Here is a 25,638-nt window from a genome sequence, read left to right on the forward strand (position 1 = left end):
TTATAAGTCTTGAGCGGAGAATGTAAGGGAAGATTTTTTATTTTGTGCAGTTTAAAACCCTTGCATAAGACAGGTACTGATTTTAATGTGCACTTTTGAAAGGTGGTCTCCAGACCAAGATCAAATGCTCATGGTCTCACCAAAGAGAAACAACCCTCATTTCTGAGAGGCATGGTGGTATCTCTAGCACCTCTATTGCTGAAACATTTTTGACTTTGTAGCTTATCCCCCAAGCCATTTAACATGGAAGATATTTTTCTGGAATTTCTGTGAATGTGCTTTTGCTATGGGGAGATTGATGATTTGTGAATAAATTTAAAAATAAAACAAACTGAAGAAGAGCAGGGTCTGTTGCTGTCATCATTTTTTTCAAAGGAGTCCTCAACATAAAAATATCAAAAACATTGAATGGCTATCAGTTTATGATATAGAAGTTTAATATAATGTTTGTAGATCATAACATATATTGCCTGCATAGATAGCTATTCTATATGATCAATATATTATTATCTGTAAGCATTAGTTTATGTTTTTACATAACCATTGGTCATCATTCATATATATAATAACATGGAATTGTGCATAAATGGTGAATCCACAGTGAGCAGGATTATTTTGATAACTATGTATGTGATGCAGTAAAGGGTCATCAATAAAGGTACTCAGTGGATAAGTAAAAACATACTGTTTTCTTTCCTTTCACAAACATTCCTAAACATAAAGGATGGCTGTCCCTAATACAACCAGTTTAACTGTTTTGCTCAAATAACACTTCAGTTAATGTCTTCATCAATTAAGGATAATATAGTTTTATCAGTCATTTAACTATTATTTCAAGAGTTTGGGATTAAAGTATTAACTGCCTTATGCATATTTTATGGTTCTACTTTGCTGGATTTTATTTTTCTTGGAATGGCCAGAAATAATATTCATCTGGAAAAATCTCGCCTCTCTAAGGGCATACATCCCATGAAGAAAAATGAAGGTCTTGATTCAGTCATCTGTAAAACCATATAGCTAATTAAACTGAACTGCTATTGTGCTGTCATAGTGTGGTAATTTATCATGGCACAAGGCTAAAATCTTAGCATAAAAAAACTTTCTCTTCTTAGTGTGTAAAACTGCTGAAGTGGTCATAGTATTGATTAAAAACCTAAAGCAGAGGTATCCATTAATTTTTTTCTCAAATACTGGACATAGAGAGTGGGTAATAAGTTTAACCAATTACAACATAAATACATTTATTTGTTCAGTGAAATACCTTGGAATTCTGGAACAAACATTTTAAGATTGTATCTTTGCCTATATCAATTATAAAACAAATATCTTCATATCCTCCACATTACAGAGGAAACTTAGGTAGAATTTCCTGAGGGGCCTACTGTATAAACTGAGAAGATTCTGCTAATTTTCTGTTACCCAAATATGAATTTGGGCAGACTTCTTCAGATTTTCTCATAGTTTAACATTTTCCCTATAACACATCCCTCAGTTTTTAAACTCTAAACTTTCTCTTATGTGTGTGCCTCTCTATAATGATTTTCAGGCAGTGTTTAAATAGGAAATATATTTATTTCCCCTGAAATGTTTCTAACAAAATGGTGTGAGAGAAAATTATTGAGCTATATTTCAAGAATAAGTGGTAGAATATTATACTTAAATGTGAAAATTTTGAAAAACTTATGGATTGTCAACAATTTGAAAGTGTGTTTTGCATGTTGCGGGCCTAAGAAAGGCACTCTAGTAAAACATATCATATGAGCAATTCCTCCAACATACTGTTCTTCCTGGAGCGTGATTTGACTGTGCCTTTATATTTAGCCCTTGTTTTTATCTAGTACAATGAGTTTTTAAAAAGTTGAGAAAGTACTGAAGAAAATTGTATGAAAGGAAACAAAGCAGGTGTGATAGTAATTTCCAAGGAGAGGAACATATCTCTGCATATAAAAAACCTGTTTGTTAATAACCACATTAACATTTCAGAGACCAAGTAATAATGCTTTAAAGCAATTTACTTTTTACCTGGTAGTTTGAGTCTTTTTTTTCAGCATTTCATGAAGTTAACTTATATTTTTGGATATTATTTCAACATTTTAGATATACACATAACACTTTATAACATTTCTCATCTAAACTAATGAGAAACTGGGAACCTATGAGGATTTCAGAGCAGAAAATCTGACTTTCAGTAAAGAATTACTAACTTTACCTGTGCAATGCCTATGCAAGTCCTTCTGATACCCTGAATTGTCTGTCCTATAGACTCATGGATCCTTTTCCTTGGAATCTAGGTCACTTTTTAAGGCATATTTCAGCCTCTTCCAAACTGTTCTTGTTGCTACATGATCAGGAACAATACTGTATCTTAACAAGATATATTTACCTATATATCTGTAGGAGATTGGGCAGTGTAGATAGGAAGATGTCTGAGCATCGATGTTCATTTAAAACAATAGCCTCCTCTAATATTGACCTAGAGTTCATGATAATGGCTTATTTTCCTATAAGACTTTGTAAATTTGGATAAGACATTCATTCATAGAGAAATGATGTCATCTGGAAAGCGAGAGGAGGTGTACATGACCACACTCAGGTAAAATCTAAGAAAATGTACACAGAAACTCTTCATGAGAATATAACAATTTAACTTCATATTTTGAATAAATGGTAAAATTAACTGATGGTAAATTTAAAATGTTTACTTTTAACAAAAATTCATATGTTAAAAATAAAAAAAATATTTACTTTTAACCATTCATTCAAGAATATGCTAGATTTGAAGAGAAGCCTTTATTATGAATGCCAAATGAATACAAAAATGTATTACATGTTATTGGCATTACCAGTTGTGAGGAAATTTCCATAGATGTCTGTACTTTTTCAAGTACGTATCTTTATCAGGCACAGCAGCTTGCAGAGGAAGGAAAGAATAAACTATTTTTTGATTATGCAAAGAATGACATTATCTTCTTATATGCTTTTCAGTAATGCATCAAAATCAAGCTAATGAAGGAAAAACGCTTAAAGCCTTTAAAAAAATTTGTCTGTATTAAGACATCATTGTGTAATACAGATAATAATGACTCATAGTCTAACACCTCTCTCCCCATAACTTGTTCTTCAAACCCGACTTTCTTTCTTTTTCTTTCCTTCCTTCCTTTTCCTCTCTTCTCTCTGTCCTTCTCCCTCTCTTTGCTATAATTCCATAGCTTGGAAACAGAAACGCTATCCTTAACACTGAAAGTAAATTTTTAACTGTTCTTCTGCATCATATGGCTGTCAAAAACAAGGTTCTGTTTTTTATGCAAATATTCAAATAAAATTAACCCCAGTATTTGAATTGTTGTTACTTGTGGTAAATGAACTTTTATAAGTGTTTTAAAGTTTACCATGAGGAGTATTTCATCCAAATAAAGACAGACTAAGTTTTAATATCCCCTCTGTTTGGCTGGAAATCTCTAAAACAATTTCCTAATGGAAAATTGTTAAGGGCACTTGATGAATGATTTAGTACAGTTACACTAGATGGATCAGTACATCTTGGAGTGCTCAAAGAGTTTTACTGGACAGGAATATTAACTTCATCTTGTCCACATTTATAATGTCCTTTCTGTTTTCTTTGAGTTAGCAGATCAGTGGTTTTCAAAATTATTCAGTTGGTTTAACAGCTGTAGGTCACAGTGTTATTTGTGGAACACCACTGAAATTCTGAGATACTGAGCAGTAAACTCCAAATATAAAATTCTGTGGTATATGAGGTACCATCATACAAGCATATGGGACTGATATATAACAAAAGCCAATACTCTAAGACAAATGTATTGGAAAAGAAACATAAAATTAAAAACAAACACATATCCATTGGGTATTTTTTTTCTATAAATTGGGAAAAGACTATTACCCAGTTATAGCAGCAGAACACCTTGATCCTGCTAATGGAACATGTTCCAAAAATCATCTTCCTACATTAACAGACTTTGAAAAAAGACCAGGGAAGTAAAGAATATTGCATGACTATACGCAACATAAAAACTAGCTAGATATTTAAATGTATAAAATTCACGGCACTTAGAATGATTTATGATCTAAATCAGATGTTTTAAGTAAAGATGAGATTAATTCCATCTGCTCTTTAATAGTATGTGTGCACATTTAGACATTCCATGAGTAATAGCGTAGAGAAAAACTGACACATGAAAAGCAGTGGTCAACTAATTTTATCCTTTTGCCAAAAGATAAAATAAAATAAAACAAAAATCTAATAAATAAGCATGGACTCACAAAATAACTGAAATACATTTTTTGTTTGTTTTTGTTTTTGTTTTTTTATTTTGGTATCATTAATCTACAATTACATGAAAAACATTATGTTTATACTAGGCTTCCCCCTTCACCAAGTCCCCCCCACGTACCCCTTCACAGTCACTGTCCATCAGCATAGTAAGATGCTGTAGAATCACTACTTGTCTTCCCTGTGTTGCACAGCCCTCCCCATGCCCCGCCACACACATTATACTTGCTAATCATAATGCCACCTTTCTTTTTTCCCACCCTTATCCCTCCATTCCCACCCATTCTCCCCAGTCTCTTTCCCTTTGGTAACTGTTAGTCCATTCTTGGGTTCTGTGATTGTGCTGCTGTTTTGTTCCTTCGGTTTTTCTTTGTTCTTATACTCCACATATGAGTGAAATCATTTGGTACTTGTCTTTCTCCTCCTAGCTTATTTCACTGAGCATAATACCCTCTAGCTCCATCCATGTTGTTGCAAATGGTAGGATTTGTTTTCTTCTTATGGCTGAATAATATTCTATGGTGTGTATGTACCACATCTTCTTTATCCATTCAACTACTGATGGACACTTAGGTTGCTTCCATTTCTTGGCTATTGTGAATAGTGCTGCAATAAACATAGGGGTGCATCTGTCTTTTTCAAGCTGGGCTTCTGTATTCTTAGGGTAAATTCCTTGAAGTGGAATTCCTGGGTCAAATGGTATTTCTATTTTGAGCTTTTTGAGGAACCTCCATATTGCTTTCCACAATGGTTGAACTAATTTACATTCCTACCAGTAGGGTAGGAGGGTTCCCCTTTCTCCACAACCTCACCAACATTTGTTGCTGTTTGTCTTTTGGATGGTGGTGATCCTTACTGGGGTGAGGTGATATCTCATTGTGGTTTTAATTTGCATTTCTCTGATGACTAGGGATGTGGAGAATCTTTTCATGTGTTTGTTGGCCATCTGGATTTCTTTTTTGGAGAAGTGTCTGTTTAGCTCCTCTGCCCATTTTTTAATTGGATTATTCACTTTTTGTTTGTTGAGGTGCATGAACTCTTTATATGTTTTGGATGAAATACATTTTTTAAAAGAAATGTCTGTCACAATATGTGAAGAGTGCAGGGGAGACATATTCTCATAGACAGCTATTTTGGGATTGATTAAGGGTATAAGACATTCTCAAATTGTCACAAAGTCACAGAAGAATGTTCTGGCAAAAATCCACAATCTTGTCCCTTCTAGAAAGGTTGGAAAATTTATGAAAATTTATTTAAAGTTGAGCTTTCCTTTATCAGTGGTCTATCTTAGGCTTAACTTCTCAAGATGGTGATTGAGTAATCAAGAAATTCAGTTCTTGTGCACATAGGTAGAAAAGAGATTAAGTATACACACACACAAATGAGAATAAGACAGAATTACAGCTATCTGACCTAAAAGAATATCTGAAAGTAAGTAATTTAATTTTATAAATGATGATGCTGAGGCTTAGAAAGGGCATGTGATATTTCCAAAAACATCAGTGTGAAAAGGGATCTAGACTCCAGGTCTCTGCCTCCCAATGTTACCTCTAATTTCCCAGATGGTGAACACTATGTGAATTTTATATTAGACTTCCACATCAGACAATTCCATTTTCTTCTGCTCTTGGCATGTAGAGGCTAATAATGGAAAACTGTTCTACAACTCTGTTGTTCTGAAAATTAGCATTAGAATTTTAAGAGAGGCACTGTACACATACAAGATTCTCTAATGTGTGAATGGACATTTCTTCAAAAAAAGATACACAAATAGCCAATAAGCACATGAAAAAATGCCCAACATATTTAATCATTAGCAAAATGCAAACCAAAACTACAATGAGACACCACCTCACCCCCATTAGTGTGGCTTATATCAAAAAAAAAAAAGAAAAAGAAAAGAAATGAGTAAGTTTTGGTGAGGATGTGGAGGAATTAGAACCCTTAAACACTATTGGTAGGAATGTAAAGTGATACAGATACTTTGAAAAACAGTATGATGGTTCCTCAAAAATTTTAAAACAGAAATACCATAGGATGCAGCAATTTTACTTGTAGAAATATACTCAAAAAAATTTAAAGCAGAATGTCAGAGAGACACTGTACACTCATATTCACAGTGGCATTCATTATTTAAGAGTAACAAATATGGGGAAGCAACCCAAGTGTCCAGTAACAAATTAATGGAAAAGTATAATTCAGTATGTGCATATAGTGGAATATTATTCAGCCTTAAAAAGGAAGGGGATTCTGACAATGCCACAACATGGATAAACTTGGAGGACATTACGCTAAGTAAACCATAGCCAAAAATAAAATACTGTCTGATTCCCCTTTATGAAGTATTTAGAGTAGTCAAAATCATATAGACAGAAGTAGAATGGTGGTCACCAGGGGCTGGGCAAAGAAAGAAAGAGAGACTTATTGTTTAATCACATAAAGCATCAGTTTTACAACATAAAAAGTGTAATGGCATGGATGATGGTGATGGCTACATAACATTACGAATGTATTTAATACCGCTGAACTGCACACTTAAAAGTGGTTAAGATGACAAATTTTATGTTATTGTATTTTACCAAGAATAAAAGATCCTGAAATTCATATCAAGAACCAAGAAATCAAATAAAACACAGTCTCTGCACACAGGAGCATACGGCTTATTAGTGGGAAAAGTGCAAATACAGAAATAACTGGAATACAGTAAAGCAACCTCAGATGTGGGGCTTTGGTCTGGTGACTTCCCCTTCCATCACCCTGTCTCTAACCATAAGCAATGGGTGGTGACTGACACCTCTGACAAGGGGCTGGTGTGTCCAGTTACAACGGGCCATTGACAGATGCACCTGTCTTTTAGGTTCTCAGTCTATCTGGATCCTTTGTTCAGAATGTGTGTGGGTTCATATAGCAAGATAATTTTACAATATGAAAATACAGACTATCACAAAATCCTCTCATAATTTTAATTAAGTTTGAGTTTTGTAAGATAAGCATATACTTTCCAAACACCTTGTCCTAAATGTCCTTTTTTTAAAAACCTGGCATTTTAAAGAATGACAGTTGTAATGTGGGAATATACATTCATAGTGTTATATTTTCTTATTCTTCATCAATATTTACTAATGTCATCTAAGAGATATTTTCCAAACTGAAGGATTGATCTGTAAATAACAATTAGAGTTTTAAATGCAGCTTTACTCCAAAATAGTTTAATAACAGGAAAGTGGACTTCTTTGTTAAAATTGAGATAAAATTCCACTTGAATTTTGACCTCATCAAAAAGTTGCAATATACTCAAATAGACATTATATAAAATTCACTCACGGGGTAAAGGGGAGGGCTAACAGTCTTTTTTTCAATATATCTGTATTTGTAAGTATAAATTATTCCATTGAAAAAAACACTCAGAATAGCTTACATGTGGCAAGTTCAGGATGGAATTTCAGTGTATTTCCTACATTTATTTCAGTCTCACTTTTATAATTTTCAAGAGTGAGAAATACAGGCCACTCTCATAGTTGGTCTTGTTATCTGGATATCTGGCTGCAAAGCTTCAAAATTTTACTAGCTGTGGTCTGAGACACAAAACAAAATAAACAGAAAAACTTAAACTAGATTTGGATAAGTAGAAAGGCTAGGGCATTGAAGTGTGACTTCAAGATGGCACTATGAGGGGTTCCGCAAAACTTCTCCTCAGTGTGAATGGTGAAATGGGGAAAAAAAAAGTCTCTGGAAATGGTTTTAAGGGAATTCAAGAAACTAAATCTCAGTAAGAACATCAAAAGTCTGTGGCAGTTAAGACCAGCACACCCCTTCCCATTCATCGCCCCTGCAACACACCCACACACCTCAGCAGGGTGGAAGCACCACTGAGGGCATGTGTGGCCAGGAAGATGGAGGCTTTCTTGTTCCCCTCTCCCAACCAAGGGCTAATGGTGTTGACTTGACAGGGGAAGTACACCAGTATTTCTCAGGTCCCTCATCTTTGTGTAGCAGAGGCTGAACTCCAGGTTAGCACCACTGAGAGGTCAGGAGCACCTGAGTGAGGTGAAGGCTCTACTCCAGGTAAGCGGGCCTAGAACACTGAGTTGGAGAATACCACACACCATCTTCAGTTGGAGGTTGCATGCTGGGAGAAGCAAGCAGAGCAAATCAGAGGCTCCCACGCCCACCCTGAGCACCCTCCTGGTAAAGTAGGATGTCACTCTGAGAGAAGTGGGACAGTCCCTATTCCTAACTCAGAGATTTTGCCCACCTGGAGAGATGGGACAGAGAACAGAGAATTCTCCAACTCTCACCAAAAGAATTAACTTTATTTTGAACAGAGTATGGTTCAATCTAATGGCAGTATAAAAAATAGTGGAGATTTTGGTGGTGAGCAATTACAAGGAGTTTGGCAGCTCTGTGAAGTACAGCAAACTAAGTAAGCCTCAGGCCATCTAGTTCACCAGAGACAACCAGGTGAAGAACAGTCTTCTAGGAGTCAGAACAAATCCCAAAGGCTGGTCTCAAAATTAACCCTCAAAAGTAGGGGAAACCCAAATATTTATTAACTGATATATAGAAAATAAAATGTTTACTCTTAAAATGGGATATTATTTTACAATCAAAAGGAATGAAGAAATGATGCATACTGCACAACGGGTGAAGCACTATGTCAACTTAAAAAAGCAAGTTACAGAATACTACATATTGTTTGCTTCCATTTATATGAAATATCTAGGATAGACAAATCTATAAAGACAGAAAGTGGATTCGTGGTTGCATAAGGCTGGCAGTGTTATGGTTGGGGGATGTGGGAAATAACTGTTATTGGGTATAAGATTTATTTTTGGGGTGATGAAAATATTCTAAAATTGATGTAGTACTATTATACAACTGTGAATATATGAAAAATAATTGAATTACATACTTTAAACACATGAATTGCATGGTATATAAATTATATCTCAATAAATATGAGATTTCTCGTATCTTAAAAGTTATGCAAACATTAAGTACATATTTGGTGGTGCCCATTATCACTGGAATGACTGAAGAAATAGGCTCTGAGAAAGATCAGGAAGAAAAGGTGACAAGGCTCCGGGAATCAGAGCTGGAATGAAATGATAGCATCTAAAGCTGTTCATAACTGGCCAATATAATCTGTTCGGCCACTACCAGTTCTCCTGGATATTATGTACAAGAACTTCTGTCATTAGTACCACCTTCCAAAGAGATTCTCTACTCTCCTTGTTGTTTATATCTCTAGCTCTTATGTCAAAGCACTGAATGACTCATCTGGTTGGTTAAGCTTACATTTACATGCCAACCAGCACAGAATGTGTAAATGCAAAGACTTTTGCTCTCTTGTATTAGGAGTCAGCTCTTGGTCCTTATCAAGTGAGAGTTCTTCAAGCATAAGAAAGGGACTCAGATATTGGACAAAGATGACAAACATACACAAATAAATAAATATAAAATATACTACATAAACATACACTGTATTATATAACTATATGTTAAAAATGAAAATGATGCATAAACTTACCATATATAAGGCACTATTTCAAGAGCACTGTGTATTATAACTCACTTACTCTTTGCATCAACTATGTGAAGGAGGTACTCTTATTATCGCCCATTGTTTTCCAGATGAGGAAATTGAGATTCAGAGAGATAATGTAAAATTCCCATGCTCATTTAGCTAGTGCCTCTAGAGACCATACTTTAACCACTGGTACATTGAACTCCCTCCTTATGAATAACAAAGGTCTTTTGATTCAGCTCAGCTCTCCCGAATGGATCATGAGCCATACTCAGAAATAATGCTTTTTCTGTTGGATGTACTAACCGAACAAGAGCCAGATTAATTTAGCATTCTACTATTTTATCCTCTCAGGGACTGTGTTTGATGCAGGGGGGTGCTCGGGGGAGGGAGTAAGAAGCAAAAGTGAGTACAATGTAACTGCTGCTCTGGAGCAGCTTGCAGTATAAATGGAGTCATGCTAAATGAGTATACAAAGTAAATGAGAACTAAATTTCAAGAAATAGAAATACCACTATGTAATACCATACAGTAATATACTATGTTAAAAGTAAATGTATAATGACTGATTTAAATGTGAGTTTAAAAACTTGAACCTATGCCACCTTACTCCCTTCCTGGGTCCTGTAAGACAATACCTGAAGTACCCCTGAGGAAACCCTCAGCTCTCTAAATTTCAGTTTGAAAATCCTAGATTTTGATAAATTCAGAGAGCAATATAAAAATGAAGATTTATGATGCTTTCTAGGAGTTAGCATTGAGTTAAGGAGAGCCTAAAAACAATCTTTAAAGAGGATGGCATTTGAGATAAGCTTTGATACATGTAGATGGACAGTGGTGATAAACTGAGAACTGTTATGACCATAGACTCCAGACAGTGCTCAGGAAACAGTGGATGATCTACTTTTGTTTGGATGTATATTATATATACAGGTGCACCAGGAAATAAATTCAGTCAGATAACTTGTCTCAATGTTATGGGCCATGAGTTGCCAATGTAAAGCTTTTATATTAAGCTGGGAAGTAACAGGAAATCATTGTTTGTCAATCGGAGAGTGATAAGATTTTTTTTTCCCCCACAAGAAGGGTCCAAGAGGTTTATTCGACAGCCTACAGCAGGATACAAAATGACTGATGATGCTAAGAACCATATTCTTCAGCCAAGTGCCACCTGGCACTATGACACTATTTTGCAGGACATCCCTAGGCTCACATTTTCTGATGGGCTGCCAAGAAATGAATCCCCTCAAGACCCAGACACAAAGGGATCCCAGACACCGTGGAAAAGGAGAGCTCTCAGAAAGTCCTGCTTCTCTTATCAATATGGGAAGGCGGTGAGAAGGAAACCATAGGACTATTTGAATTTCCAAACTTAGTAAGGGAAACAAACGTGGAGGCAGGGTTTCCTGGGTCTGGGGTAGAGCACAGGGGACAGGAGAGGCAAAAGGGCAGTGGCTAACACCTGACAACAGGTTTGTCTCTTCTACATCTTTCTCCCACGTCTCTGCTTGAGGGTGAGGTGGATGACTACACCACTGGCCCTGTTGTAGTAAGCCAGCAGTTGAGATCCTGGATGAAGGTTTCCTCATACTGCAGCTTTTGTTTCCCTGCAGACATATCCATGGCTGCGTGAATCTGCATCTTGGTGACAGAGCCCTGGTCTATGATGGGGAGGGTGACGACCAGCACTTGACCCTTCAATTTCCATTCCAACTTATACTGCATGTTGGGCACCTGGACTTTGATGGACACTGGACCCTTATTTCTGAGTAGGAACTCCTCCTCCAGCATGAGGTTGTCCTTCATCTTCAGTTTCCTGGAGTCGGGCTCATTTTCCATGGAAGGCATGGGGTGAACAAGGGACATTAAGGCAGGAGCCACAGGCGGAATGGGCACAAAGGTTGTTGGCACAATCATGCAGAGTGGATGGAGTGCCATGATAAGAGCATCCAAGGGGGGCTTGGGCACCTCATTGAGCCTAGGGAGGGGATAGTGTGCAACTTGGGGGCAATCCCCAAGCCTGGGAGTCATCAGACCATGGATGTCACTGAAGCTGGTGCGTGATACATACTGAGGACACAGCTGTGGAGCAGACACGAGGCAGCACCATAGGTGGTTGTGACAATGAGCTGACAGGTGGAATTGATCTGGGATACTGGTGGCTGAAGATGGGCATGGTGGCTGTTGGGGGATTTCAATGGACTTGCTGGGGACAGTCTTCTCTTTGTTATCATCTTCCAGTGCCAGGGCCTTGGCGTTGGGGATGGTGGCCTGCGTAGGCTCCTACAAGGTGATCCTGGTCTGGGATGCCTGCTGGGCCAGGGTCAAGCTACCCGAATGACCAACATCAAAGGGAGAGAGCTAAGATGAGAATGATATGCACTATGTTTTAGGGTATCAATCTTTTTTCTTTTTTTTAAGTTTAGGATGCTTTCAAGTGGTAACTGGAGAAATAAAGACTGACTGTAAGACTAAGAAAACCACTAATGAGATATTTAAATGGGAAAGAAAGGGAAAAGGGATATTTGCTGGATGGGTGAAAAAATTAATGAAGGAATAAACAAATACATGATGTAGTGTGGAGGCAGAATCTACATAATTTGATCAGTTTTCAAAATATGAGGGAAAAAATGCTAGATTCAAGAATGTATTTGGAATGCTGTTGAAAAGATCTAGGAAGATGCTTGTATAATTAAAAGAAATCGAGAAGATGGAAAAGGCAGTGATAGTTTTGAGGTGGAAATAATGTATTTGTTTGATCTATTTAGATAAAGATTATGTTAGGGTATCTTTGAGTTGATGTCAAACAATTGAAATTACAATTCTAAACTTTAGGAGATTTTCAGATTATATATACACAGAGAATATAAATTAAACTGTAGAAATAGATTCAGAATATAAACAGAAGATACTAAACAAGAGAGAAAATTCTGAGGACAGGGTTTTATAGAATGAGTAATTCTCAGCCAGGGATAAAAATATGAAAAAGAGCAGAATAATTAGATAGAAGACAAGACTCAACTTTGTCATGACCCTAGAAGCCAGCAAAGAGAGTTTAGAGAATTGATTTGCAAAATTGGAAAAAAGCATCAAATATTACAGAAATTAAGATCTCTATGCAACAGTGTTTAGCTCTGCTAAATAATGAACATCATTCAGATTGTTTAAAGTCTTTGTCAAAGAACCATTAGCAATGCCATATTGGAAAACAGAAGAATCTCTCTAGCTAATTATGAGACCTGTAGGCTGCAGAAACCTTACTTTATGGGTATGATTAACCCAACTGCATAATTTCTTCATTGAGTTTATATTAGGTCATATGGAATAGGCCTTCGGGTTTAGAATTTTTCTGCAGTTTTAAGCAAGAGTAACATTAACATTTTTAGAAAGATATGCTTAAACAAATATGCAGTTTTCTGAAGATATTTGAGAGCAGTGTTATTTCACACAGATGAGATCTAGGTATTCAAACACAATAGACTTTTAGTAATTGTTTCTCAATAATATCCAAAATATTTTGACGATGACAAGTGGCTCTTATGTTAAAATGCTGAGACATTCTATTTATTCTATTTCTCTTTGCTTGAAATAGCAATAACTGCAATAACTTGATAAGTACTTTCTACTTAGATATTATGCTTCTATACTAATGATACCATGTTTAAGGATTACAAAGAAAAACAAAATTAAAATGTAGCCAACATGTAAATATTTTTAGGCCAAAAGGAAGAAAACATAAATATCTATCACATACACACACACACATACAAAAATCGAGCTAAAATTTCAAATTTTTCTTTTATTGCCTAATATTTAGCAGAGTGTAGATAAATTCAATATTTCAAGTCTGCTGTGAGGATTGAAATAATATATATGTAAACATGAATTGCAAATTGTAAAATACTCTAAAGCCATTGGTATATTAATCTTCTTAAAATGTGAATAAAGCAAGAGGAGAAAGTATTTATTCATATAACACAGTAGGTCATGAAATAGAAAACACTACTATTAATGACTTCAAATTTTATAGTACCTCATAGTTCTCATTTTGTCTTGGCTGGTGTTCACATTGACCCCTTGAACAAATAAACTAGATATTATTACTTTTTTAATTTTTTAAATGGCAATTCCAATATTTACAGGTAGTCATTGTCAAACATTATGTAATTATCAAGATGGAAGGTAACAGAACTATGCTGGATCTAGTGTCAGTGTTTTGTGTCTCCAAAGTAACTTTGCTAAGTTTACAAGTCAAGTGGCAGTGATTATACTGTGATCATTTGCTATCTACCATATACAGTATTTCTTGAAATCATATTTATGATGGGATGTCTTCTATCAAAGCCAATAAATTATTTGTCAAAACGAAGTTATTAAAATTGACCTAAAGACATTTTATTTAATTCAATAAAGATTTACTGATAACTTAGGATGTTCAAGTTAGATGTTTAAGACACTGTGATGAATTAAAAATCAATGGTGTATGTTACCCTTTGCTATCTCCACTCCTCCTCCACTATCACATGAACTTATAAGTTAGTAAATAAGTATTCATAAATCACTAATAATCTGAAGCAGACTTGCATAAATAGGGAAATAAATATTCACACAAATATTAAGGGAATGAGGAGGATATAAATGAGAAATGTATTCTGATGGAAATGATGTGGGAAGGTGTCTTAGATCAGGTAGAATTTAATAATGGCATTGAAGGGGGATAGAAATGTAGATAGGACCATAAACGACAGAGATTGTATAGGGCACTCTTAATGGCCTTACTCAAGTGAAAACTTCAGAAATTTGAGGCTTACTCAGATAATTCACCACAACATCTATCCACAGAATTGGGAGTGGTGTGTTGAGCTAAAAGCAGCATAAACTTTGAAAGAAACGTTTTGATCAATAGTTATGGACTCATGCATGTGGGGTCAGTCACATCAAACAATGGGAGTGTCCATTTGAATAGAAAAAAATTCAAATTAAATAGGAATAAATTGACAACACTTAATTGTGCAACAAATTGTTCTAAACAAATAAAAGGTTATATGATTGCCTTGAAACACAAACTAGATGAACTCCTCAGATCTTCCTTTTTCCTGCTAAAGAGGAAAGGAGACTTTTATCTGACATCATAGGAGCCTAATTTTAATAGGCTTCATTGTAACATATGCAGTCATCTATTTTTTCTTAACCATGAGGCAAAGATACAGCTTTTTGAAAAACTGAGCATAAGTCAGAAAATAGTAGGAAGCAGCGTAATTTAGCAAACTTGGAAATATTTCAGGACTTTAGATAACTATGTCCCAGGTCTTCTGATTACCTTTGGAGATTTATTATCAGATTTATTATCATTCTGAGTTTTGCAGATTTTGTATGCTTTAAAAAACTGCATTCAGTCTCATAGAATCGAATTGCATTTTTTTTTAAAGAATGACATGGAAATTAGAATTTCATATTAAAGGAAAAATTTTTGTGCCTTTTAAATGTTATACTATACTCTTTTCATAAATAACAAATGGCACCCATTCTATTTGGGTGTTCTATGTTGATACTTCCTGACTCTTCTGATATTATGAGGAAACCAAATACTGCTTTTCCTAAAGCTCCTTTGCATCAGCTAGCTTCTTTGCCCAGTAACTTCTTTGGCTCTCTATTGTTCAACCACACTGAAACCTCTTTCTGACTATTAAATCCCTGCATAATATGGCCACATCTTTCTTAATAAATTATACCCTCTGGCAGGTCTTTACATTCATATGATTTCTAATCATATTATTTCCACACCATTTTCAGGGAAGGTCAAGCCTATTTCTGCATTTGGTAGTCTATTCCTCTGGTCTCTACTGTCTAATTCCTCCAGTGACTCAAGACCTAGCTCTGCTTCAAGAGGCCTTTGTAAAAGATTTATTAGCAGGCCACTATATTAAGGGCACAGCACACTCAAATACTTCTCTTCAAGAATCATATAGTTTGATCATAGCACATTAAAAGAATAAATAGGTAAGTTTGCTAATATTTAGACTTCCATGGTGAAAGAATTCTGTGGCATGGAGGTGATGGCAAAACAAAGCCATCTGTACAGGAATGGCTATATTCCAGGAGGCAGAGGTCTGTTTTCAGGCAGGATGTTGGAACACAAGAGTGCTGCGTGCCCTCCCCACACTATCCCTAGTACTACAAGCTAGTGCTAGCAGCGGGCCCTTGCACACAGCTCACCATAGCATAATTCCTGTACATCCGAGACTCAAACTAGGACCATTACCAGGAGGCTCAAGTCATCAATCGTAAGGAAGCACTTCACTGGTAATTATACGAGGCATCCATAAGACAGATTCTTCCAGAAACTGAAGGACACGTGACCTCACCAGATGGCCAGATCAGTCTGAATCTGTACATTCATTATGGATTTTTTCATTATTTCTACAAACAATTACTGAGGACAGGCCCAAAGATAATCTCTAGTTACATCATTTTATGTGCTTCAAGTTTTCTTAAAGTCTCCATTCATGTGCAGAGAACACTGCATGTCAGATGCTGTCAGCCCTATAACATTCTATTTGTCCTAAATGAAACTTTTCCAAAGTTTTCCTCTTTGCTTTTCTCTTTTTAGCCCACAAGTATCCTGTCCCCATCACTTCCCAAACAAATATGTTCTAGAGTCCAATAGCAGATCCAGTTCTAAAGTCCCAGGGCTAGTAGCAGATTCAGCTCTAAAGTAGCCTCATCCGCACTGGGTTTTCAATAAAAAACTTAACTACTGAGCTGCCTGGCTTCCATGTCTGGGAATTTTGAGCAAGATAATAAATCTTATCAAATCTTAGTTACTGTATGTAAAGGGGACTTGTACTGCTTGCCTTCTCACATGATTTTATGAGAGTACAAAGGAAAAGCATGTGAAAGCAGCCTGTTAGCCATAATACATAATAAGTATGTTATTACAAAAAAAGCAATTAAAAAATGAAAAATAATACTTGTTTTACCTTCAATTTTTATTTGAAAAATAACACCCTCGAATTAGCTTGGATTTTTCACAGTGCATAGTGGAGTATGTAAACTTGTACTTAATACACAATAAGAATGGTTTGATTCTTGATCAAATGAAAGTTAAAATACTGTATTGTCAGACCGGACAAAAAACCTCCCCAAACCCATTTTCTAGACTCACAACAGAAACAGAGAAATATCTCATTCTCTGAAATGTAAACAGAGTATGTGTGTGGCACGTGTGGATCTGTATATGTTAACAGTCATTTATGTTCTACTCAAAAACTTACAGTGAAAAATCTACAAAGTTCCACATTTTACCAGTCAGGGCCTGGCAACGAATACTATCTGACCCCAAATCTGTCCACCAGGGAAGGATTCTTTGACATGGATATTTGCGAGCGGGAAGTTCATTGAGAAGTCCTTTGGGATCAGCTCTGCGGGGAAATAAAGGAAGTTGGAATGACTAGAAGGAGGTGCCATTGCCATTGTTCCTCAAGGTCTCTGAACCTCAGTGGCCCTTCGAGCTGTCTCACAGAGAAACAGTGTCTGGGCCTCCTATTATGTCATCAACCACTCTCTGGATGTCTCCAGGAAGGAAGCACTCAGCTTGGGCCAGGTCCCTTCAGGCAATTTTTCCAAAAGGGACTTACATAGAAACATCTGGACCCAACACTTGCAGAAGCCCAAGGAATTTTGTTTCAGTTATGAAAGGAGTAAAAGGTGTCTTACCCCAGCAAGGAAAGCCCCAGTAACCAGGAGAGCATGAATCTATTTGTTTCACAGGATGAGAGCTGGAAATACCTCCTCTAGGATTCTAATGTGGTCTGGAGGTCTCAACTAATTCTTATCATCTGTCTCATTTTTGCCTATGTTTATTTCTAAGAGTGTTATGGTTTCATGACTTACATTCAGGTTTTTAATCCATTTCGAATTTACTTTGTGTATGGGGTTAGACAATGATCCAGTTTCATTCTCTTACATGTAGCTGTCCAGTTTTGCCAACACCAACTATTGAAGAGGCTGTCATTTCCCTATTGTATATCCATGGCTACTTTATTGCATAATAATTGACTATATATATTTGGGTTAATGTCTGGAGTCTCTATTCTGTTCCACTGGTCTTTGGGTCTGTTCTTGTGCCAGTACCAAATTGTCTTGATTACTGTGGCTTTGTAGTAGAGCTTGAAGTTGGGGAGCAAGATCCCCTCCCCCACTTTATTCTTCCTTCTTAGAATTGCTTTGGCTATTTGCGGTCTTAGGTGGTTCCATATGAATTTTTGAACTATTTGTTTCAGTTCATTGAAGAATGTTGTTGGTAATTTGATAGGGATTGCATTGCATCTGTAGATTGCTTTGGGCAGGATGGCCATTTTGGCAATATCAATTCTTCCTAGCCAAGAGCATGGGATGAGTTTCCATTTGTTAGCATCCTCTTTAATTTCTCTTAAGAGTGTCCTGTTGTTTTTTTTCCAGAGTATAGGTTTTTCACTTCCTTGGTTAGATTTATTCCTAGGTATTTTATTCTTTTTGATGCAATTCTGAATGGAATTGTTTTCCTGATTTCTCTTTCTATTAGTTTATTGTTAGTGTATAGGAAAGCTACAGATTTCTGTGTATTAATTTTGTATCCTGCATATTTGCTGAATTCCAGTATTAGTTCTACTAGTTTTGGAGTGGATTCTTTAGGTTTTTTTATGTACAATATCATGTCATCTGCAAATAGTGACAGTTTAACTTCTTCTTTACCAATCTGGACTCCTTGTATTTCTTTGTTTTGTCTAATTGCTGTGGCTAGGACCTCCAGTACTATGTTGAATTAACAGTGGGGAGAGTGGGCATCCCTGTCTTGCTCCCGATCATAGAGGAAAAGCTTTCAGCTTCTCGCTGTTCAGTATGATGTTGGCTGTCAGTTTATTATATACAGCCTTTATTATGTTGAGGTACTTGCCCTCTATACCCATTTTATTGAGAAATTTTATCATGAATGGATGTTGAATTTTGTCAAATGCTTTTTCAGCATCTATGGAGATTATCATGTGGTTTCTGTCCTTCTTTCTGTTTATGTGATGGATGATGTTAATGGATTTTTGAATGCTGTACCATCCTTGCATCCCTGGGATGAATCCCACTTGGTCATGGTATATGATCCTTTTGATGTATTTTTGAAATTGGTTTGCTAATATGTTGTTCAGTATTTTTGCATCTATGTTCTTCAGGGATATTGGTCTGTAATTTTCTTTTTTGGTGGGGTCTTTGCCTGGTTTTGGTATTCGAGTGATGCTGGCTTCATAGAATGAGTTTGGCAGTATTCCCTCCTCTTCTATTTTTTGGAAAACTTGAAGGTGAATGGATATTATGTCTTCTCTGTATGTCTGATAAAATTCCATGGTAAGTCCATCTGGCCCAGGCATTTTGCTCTTGGGTAGGTTTTTGATTATCGATTCATTTTCGTTGCTGGTAATTGGTCTGTTTAGATTTTGTGTTTCTTCCTTGGTCAGTCTTGGAAGGTTGTATTTTTCTAGGAAGTTGTCCATTTCTTCTAGATTTTCCAGCTTGTTAGCATATAGGTTTTCATAGTATTCTCTAATAATTCTTTGTATTTCTGTGGGGTCCATCGTAATTTTTCCTTTCTCGTTTCTGATTCTGTTGATGTGTGTTGATTCTCTTTTTGTCTTAATAAGTTTGGCTAGAGGCTTATCTATTTTGTTTATTTTCTCTAAGAACCAGCTCTTGGTTTCATTGATTTTTTCTATTGTTTTATTCTTCTCAATTTTGTTTATTTCTTCTCTGATCTTTCTTATGTCCCTCATTCTGGTGACTTTAGGCCTCATTTTTTTCTTCATTTTCCAATTTCGATAGCTGTGACTTTAGACTATTCATTTAGGATTGTTCATCCTTCTTTAAATAGGCCTGGATTCCTATATACTTTCCTCTTAAGACTGCTTTTGCTGTGTCCCACAGAAGTTGGGGCTTTGTGTTGTTGTCATTTGTTTCCATTTATTGTTTGATCTCTATTTTAATTTGGTCATTGATCCATTGATTATTTAGGAGCATGTTGTTAAGCTTCCATGTGTTTGTGAGCCTTTTTGCTTTCTTTGTACAATTTATTTCTAGTTTTATACCTTTGTGGTATGAGAAGTTGGTTGGTAGAATTTCAATCTTTTTGAATTTACTGAGGCTCTTTTTGTGGCCTAGTATGTGGTCTATTCTGGAGAATATTCCATGTGCAATTGAGAAGAATGTGTATCCTGTTGCTTTTGGGTATAGAGTTCTATAGATGTGTATTAGGTCCATCTGTTCTAGTGTGTTGTTCAGTGCCTCTGTGTCCTTACTTATTTTCTGTCTGGTGGATCTGTCCTTTGGGGTGAGTGGTGTGTTGAAGTATGCTAGAATGAATGCATTGAATTCTATTTCCTCCTTTAATTCTGTCAGTATTTGTTTCACATATGCTGGTGCTCCTGTGTTGGGTGCATATATATTTAGAATGGTTATATCCTCTTGTTGTACTGACCCCTTTATCATTATGTAATGTCCTTCTTTATCTCTTGTTACTTTCTTTGTTTTGAAGTCTATTTTGTCTGATATTAGTACTGCAACACTTGCTTTTTTCTTCCTGTGGTTTGCATGAAATATCTTTTTCCATCTCTTGACTTTTAGTCTCTGCATGTCTTTGGGTTTGAGGTGAGTCTCTATTAGGCAGTATATGGATGGGTCTTGCTTTTTTATCTGTTCTATTACTCTGTGTTTTTTGATTGGTGCATTCAGTCCATTTACATTTAGGGTGATTATTGAAAGATATGTACTTATTGCCATTGCAGGCTTTAGATTCTGGTTACCAAAGGTTCAAGGTTAGCTTCTTTAGTATCTTACTGCCTAACTTAACTCACTTATTGAGCTATTATAAACACTGGTGATTCTTTATTTCTCTCCCTTCTTATTTCTCCTCCTCCATTCTTTATATGTTGGTTGTTTTATTCTGTGCTCTTTTGTGTTTCCTTTGACTGCTTTTGTGGGTAGTTGATTTTATTTTTTGCCTTTAGTTAGTATTTGGTTGGTCTTCTTTCTTTGCTGTGATTTTATTTTCTCTGGTGACATCTCTTTAGCCTTAGGAGTGCTTCCATCTAGAGCAGTCCCTCTAAAATACCCTGTAGAGGTGGTTTGTGGAAGGCAAATTCCCTTAACTTTTGCTTGTCTGGGAATTGTTTAATCCCTCCTTCATATTTAAATGATAATAGTGCTGGATACAGTGTTCTTGGTTCAAGGCCCTTCTGTTTCATTGCATTAAATATATCATGCCATTCTCTTCTGGCCTGTAAGGTTTCTGCTGAGAAGTCTGATGATAGCCTGATGGGTTTCCCTTTGTAGGTGACCTTTTTTCTCTCCCTGGCTGCCTTTAATATTCTGTCCTTGTCCTTGATCTTTGCCATTTTAATTATTATGTGTCTTGGTGTTGTCCTCCTTTGGTCCCTTCTGTTGGGAGTTCTGTGGGCTTCCATGATCTGATCAACTATTTCCTCCCCCTTCTTGGGGTAGTTTTCAGCAATTATTTCTTCAAAGACGCTTTCTATCCCTTTTTTTCTGTTCTTCTTCTGGTACCCCAATAATGCTGATATTGTTACATTTCTATTGGTCACACAGTTCTCTTAACATTCTTTCATTCCTGGAGATCTTTTTCTCTCTCTTTGCATCAGCTTCTCTGCATTCCTGTTCTCTGATTTCTATTCCACTAATGGCCTCTTGCATCTCATCCATTCTGCTATTAACTCCTTCCAGGATTGTTTTATTTCTGTATTCTCCCCCCCAACTTTATCCATTAGCTCTTGCATATTTCTCTGCAGCTCCATCAGCATGGTTATGACCTTTATTTTGAATTCTTTTTCAGGAAGATTGGTTAAGTCTATCTCCCCAGGCTCCTTCTCAGGTGTTGTCTCTGTGAATTTGGTCTGTATCAAATTCTTCTGCCTTTTCATGGCGATAGAGGTAGTCTTAGGCAGTTGGCGCGTGTGTCAGCTGGGAGAACAAAGTCTGTTCCTGCTTGCCGGTTGCTTTCTTCTGTGAGAATGGTGACCCCTAGTGGCTTTTGCTTGGCAGCTGTGCACTTATGGGGCCTCTAAGTCTTTCCCAGGCAACCGCAGAGGCAGCTCTGTGTGGCTGCTGTGGTGTGGTCGGCCTCAGGCTGCTGCTCCGCTATGGCGGGCTGTGCCAGAGGGGCAACGGGCAGGAGGCTATTTATTGCCATGAGGGGCCTCAGAGCTGTTCTGCAGCCCAGAGGGTTAGGGTGCCCATAGTTCCCCAGGATTCCCAACTGCTGGGCTGAGTGTGCCAGGATTCTTCCATCCAGCTATGGGGTCCCTGTCACTTTAAGACTTTCAAAAAGCATGAGCTTTTCTTTTGTCCCAGGGGCACTGGCTGCGGGGACTCACTCGCAGGTTTTACTATTCCATTTCCCTAATATCCAGCACACCACGCACTGTGTGTCTGCACTCCTGGTGTGGATGACTAGGGCTGGGTATTTGGCAGTCCTGGGCTCCCTCTCTCTCCCTGCTCCTCCTCCTCTCCTCCTCCTCCCTCCAGAGCTGGGGTGATGGGCGCTCGGGTCCCACCAGGCCGTGGCTTGTACCTTACTGCCTTCATGAGGCACTGGGTTCTTGCAGGTGTAGATGTAACCTGGCTGTTGTACTGTATCATCTGGTCTCTCTTTTAGGAATAATTGTATTTGTTGTATTTTCAAAAATATATATGGTTTTGGGAGTATATTTCCACTGCCCTACTCATACCACCATCTTGCCAATCTCTCTCTGTCTCATTTTTATATAATAATTATTCATAGAGGTGCTATTCTACTGTGATATGGTTCTATTCACCATGATAATGCAAATTTTGTAAAAGTATGATGTCACAAATTCCCATAAACCCTCTTAAAATGAAATTCATCATAATTTATGGAGCTATTACTCATTTCCAATGAAAATTATCTGGGTAGTTTAGAGATGCTCCTTTATGCTGAAAAATTTGGTTGTTTATTAATTTTCTCCAATTCTCTAATTCCAATTGGCCATTTACCTTTTTACCAATTGTTTTCTTATCCAAAACTATTCCTCTGATGGTACTGTGTCTTGGTGAAGTGTGTGCATGTAACTGAGAAGTGTTAAAAGCATCATGGATAGACAAGTCAAATGACAAGGTCTGTATCACTGCATACATGGGCCAATGTCTTTAACTACTGACTGTTCCATAAATACATGATTAAATACAGGATACAATTTTAATTTAAATTTCAGATAGATGACTAATATTATCTTAGCATAAATATATCCCAAATAGTGTGCATGGCATATTTATACTAAAAAAGAAAAAAGAAATTCTTTATTTGAAACTGGCCTCCTGTATTTTATTTTCTAATTCAGACAACCCTGTCCACAAATGAATGACATTATATCAGAAATGAAAATTTTGACTTTCCCTTCACACTTTTTCTAGCTCTAGATATTTTGATCTCAGTGCTATTGAGATTTTTGTTTGCTGTGGTTGCCTGTCCTATGCATGAATTCCTGGTCTCTACCCAGTAGATGCCACTACCATGCAATCAGTTGTGCCAATAGAAAAATGTTTACAGATGTCACTTAATTTCCTCTGGGAGCAAAACGGCTCCAGTTAAGAACCGTTTATCTGCAAAGAAGAGTTAGTGATAAAACTGATTTAACATCAAGGTTAACAGGCCAAATCTTTCTCTTTAGGTTAGGTAATTATAGCAAACAAACAAAACACAAATGGAGAGATTTAACCTAGTTGTCCTTTATTTAGTGTGTAACAAAAGTTTCTAGCTAACATATTTCTGAAACATTTAATTGCTTAAAAGCATACCATGAAAAAGCCTTCTGTCCTATGATCCTACTGGGAAAGCTATTGACTTGAGATCTATGACCAGAACACTTCTGTCAAAATATTTAGTCTGACAGAAGATACATATACAGGAAATGCTTGCTCTACACATTTCTACATGCACATGTGGCCTACTGAGATGCAAATACATTTGTTTGTACCTCATTTGTTTGTGTTTCAGCTGTGCTAAAACTTGTGTGATAAGCTAATGTACAATTTAAGATGATGAAAATAGCAAGAATGCCTGGGGATGTCTATTTTAATTCAGTGAAATAAACATCTGTGGAATAAGGAAAAATGATAGAAGCAAGGGATAAGATGGGGTTTGTTCTTGTTCATGATACTATCAGAGAAGAGCATGTAAACTCCAGGACACAGATTCATGTTTCACCCTTTGTTGTATTTCCTGAACCTAGAAAAGTACCTGGCCATTGGTACTCAACATTATGTTTATAATGAGTGATAGAATGCATGAGTGAAAGGCAGCAGCATGTGAATTGATGAGGCACACTACCTGATTAGAGATAGGACATTGTTTAGCAGACATTACTTTGCTTACAAGGTTGTAATGATTAAAAGAAAAATAAAACTCAATGCATTTAATAAGTGATTAAGCTCTTATTAGAATTAGTATTAGTGTTCATTGAGACATAGTGCAGGGTTCTAATTTCACCCAGCCAAGCTAAGTTTACTAACTGTTATTCTGCAACTCTTCGAATTTAGGTGTTAGGAATGTTAGGGGGGTGTTGTGTATTTTCCTCGGTTCTTGTCCCCACCCCCACAAAGAATTAAAGGACAGAGACACAATGGTGAAGCAGAGTAGAAGTTTTATTAAAGTTACGTATTTGAAGAGAGAGAAAGTGAGGGAGAAAGTTTTCAGTTTTATTTAAAGAGAGAAAGTGCACACTTGGAGGAAGGGGAGTGTGAGTTACCTCATAGAAGAGGCATTGAGAGATTGGGAAAGTTTTATTAAAGTTACGCACTTGGAATGTGCAGGCAACCTCAGAGAGAGGAGTGAGCCTAAGGGTTTAGGGTCTGGGGTTTTATAGGTGGTTGAGGGTTTTCAGGAAAGCAACAAAGGGCCCGTTGTAAGCCTGCCAAATTGTCCCAGAATGTTCATCTTTGGTAAGACATTAAGTTTCTTCTTTTAACTTAACCCAAGAAATTTACTGCTTTGATTTCTTTCCAGGATATCAGCTTCTGTCTGGAAACATATCAATCAAAACTGTCTGCCCTGCCTCTAAGATGGGCTGAGCCACCGTCTGCTTGATCAAAATGCTATTTTAGCTTTAAGATAGATTTATTCTTGAATAAGCTGGGTCTTTGAGCAGGCTAAAGTAAATCTTACAATGGTTATGTTCTAATTGACACAGTGACAACATAGTCTGTGCTGAGATACTTTTATTTATCTGGGGGGTATTCAGCATTCCAGGCCCAGTTGCTCCTGGCCTTCTGAGCTTTCTATTTTTAACTGGTTAACTCTTTGAGTTTCTTTGAGTGGGCTTTACTGGCCTTATTCTCTTTCCACTCTGCTCATATCTATTTTCCTGCCTAACAGGAATAGATAAGATATAAATATCACATGAATTTACTCATTAACAACTTAGTAACTTCCATATGAAGAGATGAGACAGAGAACGGTGCAAGAGAGAGAAAGATGAAAGATAAAAAGATAAGAATGAAGTTATTTAGGGGAAAAATTCATGTACTTCATCTTAAATATTGCAAAACAAATAAATAAATAACACCAAATTTTGCCTTAAAAATGTCTGGGTCTACTGCTGTTTGCCTAAAGCTGATAGGATTTTTGTTGCACCTAACAATTTTGCATAATATACCAATTAACTATGCTCTAGCTTTAAATATATTAAAGGCAAGTCATTTCTCAAATACTAATGCTAATGAGGTTGATGAAGCCAGTTTTATCATTTTGAAAACATCTGTTGGGGTG

Source organism: Manis javanica, chromosome 5, assembly GCF_040802235.1.
Source record: "Manis javanica isolate MJ-LG chromosome 5, MJ_LKY, whole genome shotgun sequence".
Classification (NCBI taxonomy): Eukaryota; Metazoa; Chordata; class Mammalia; order Pholidota; family Manidae; genus Manis; species Manis javanica.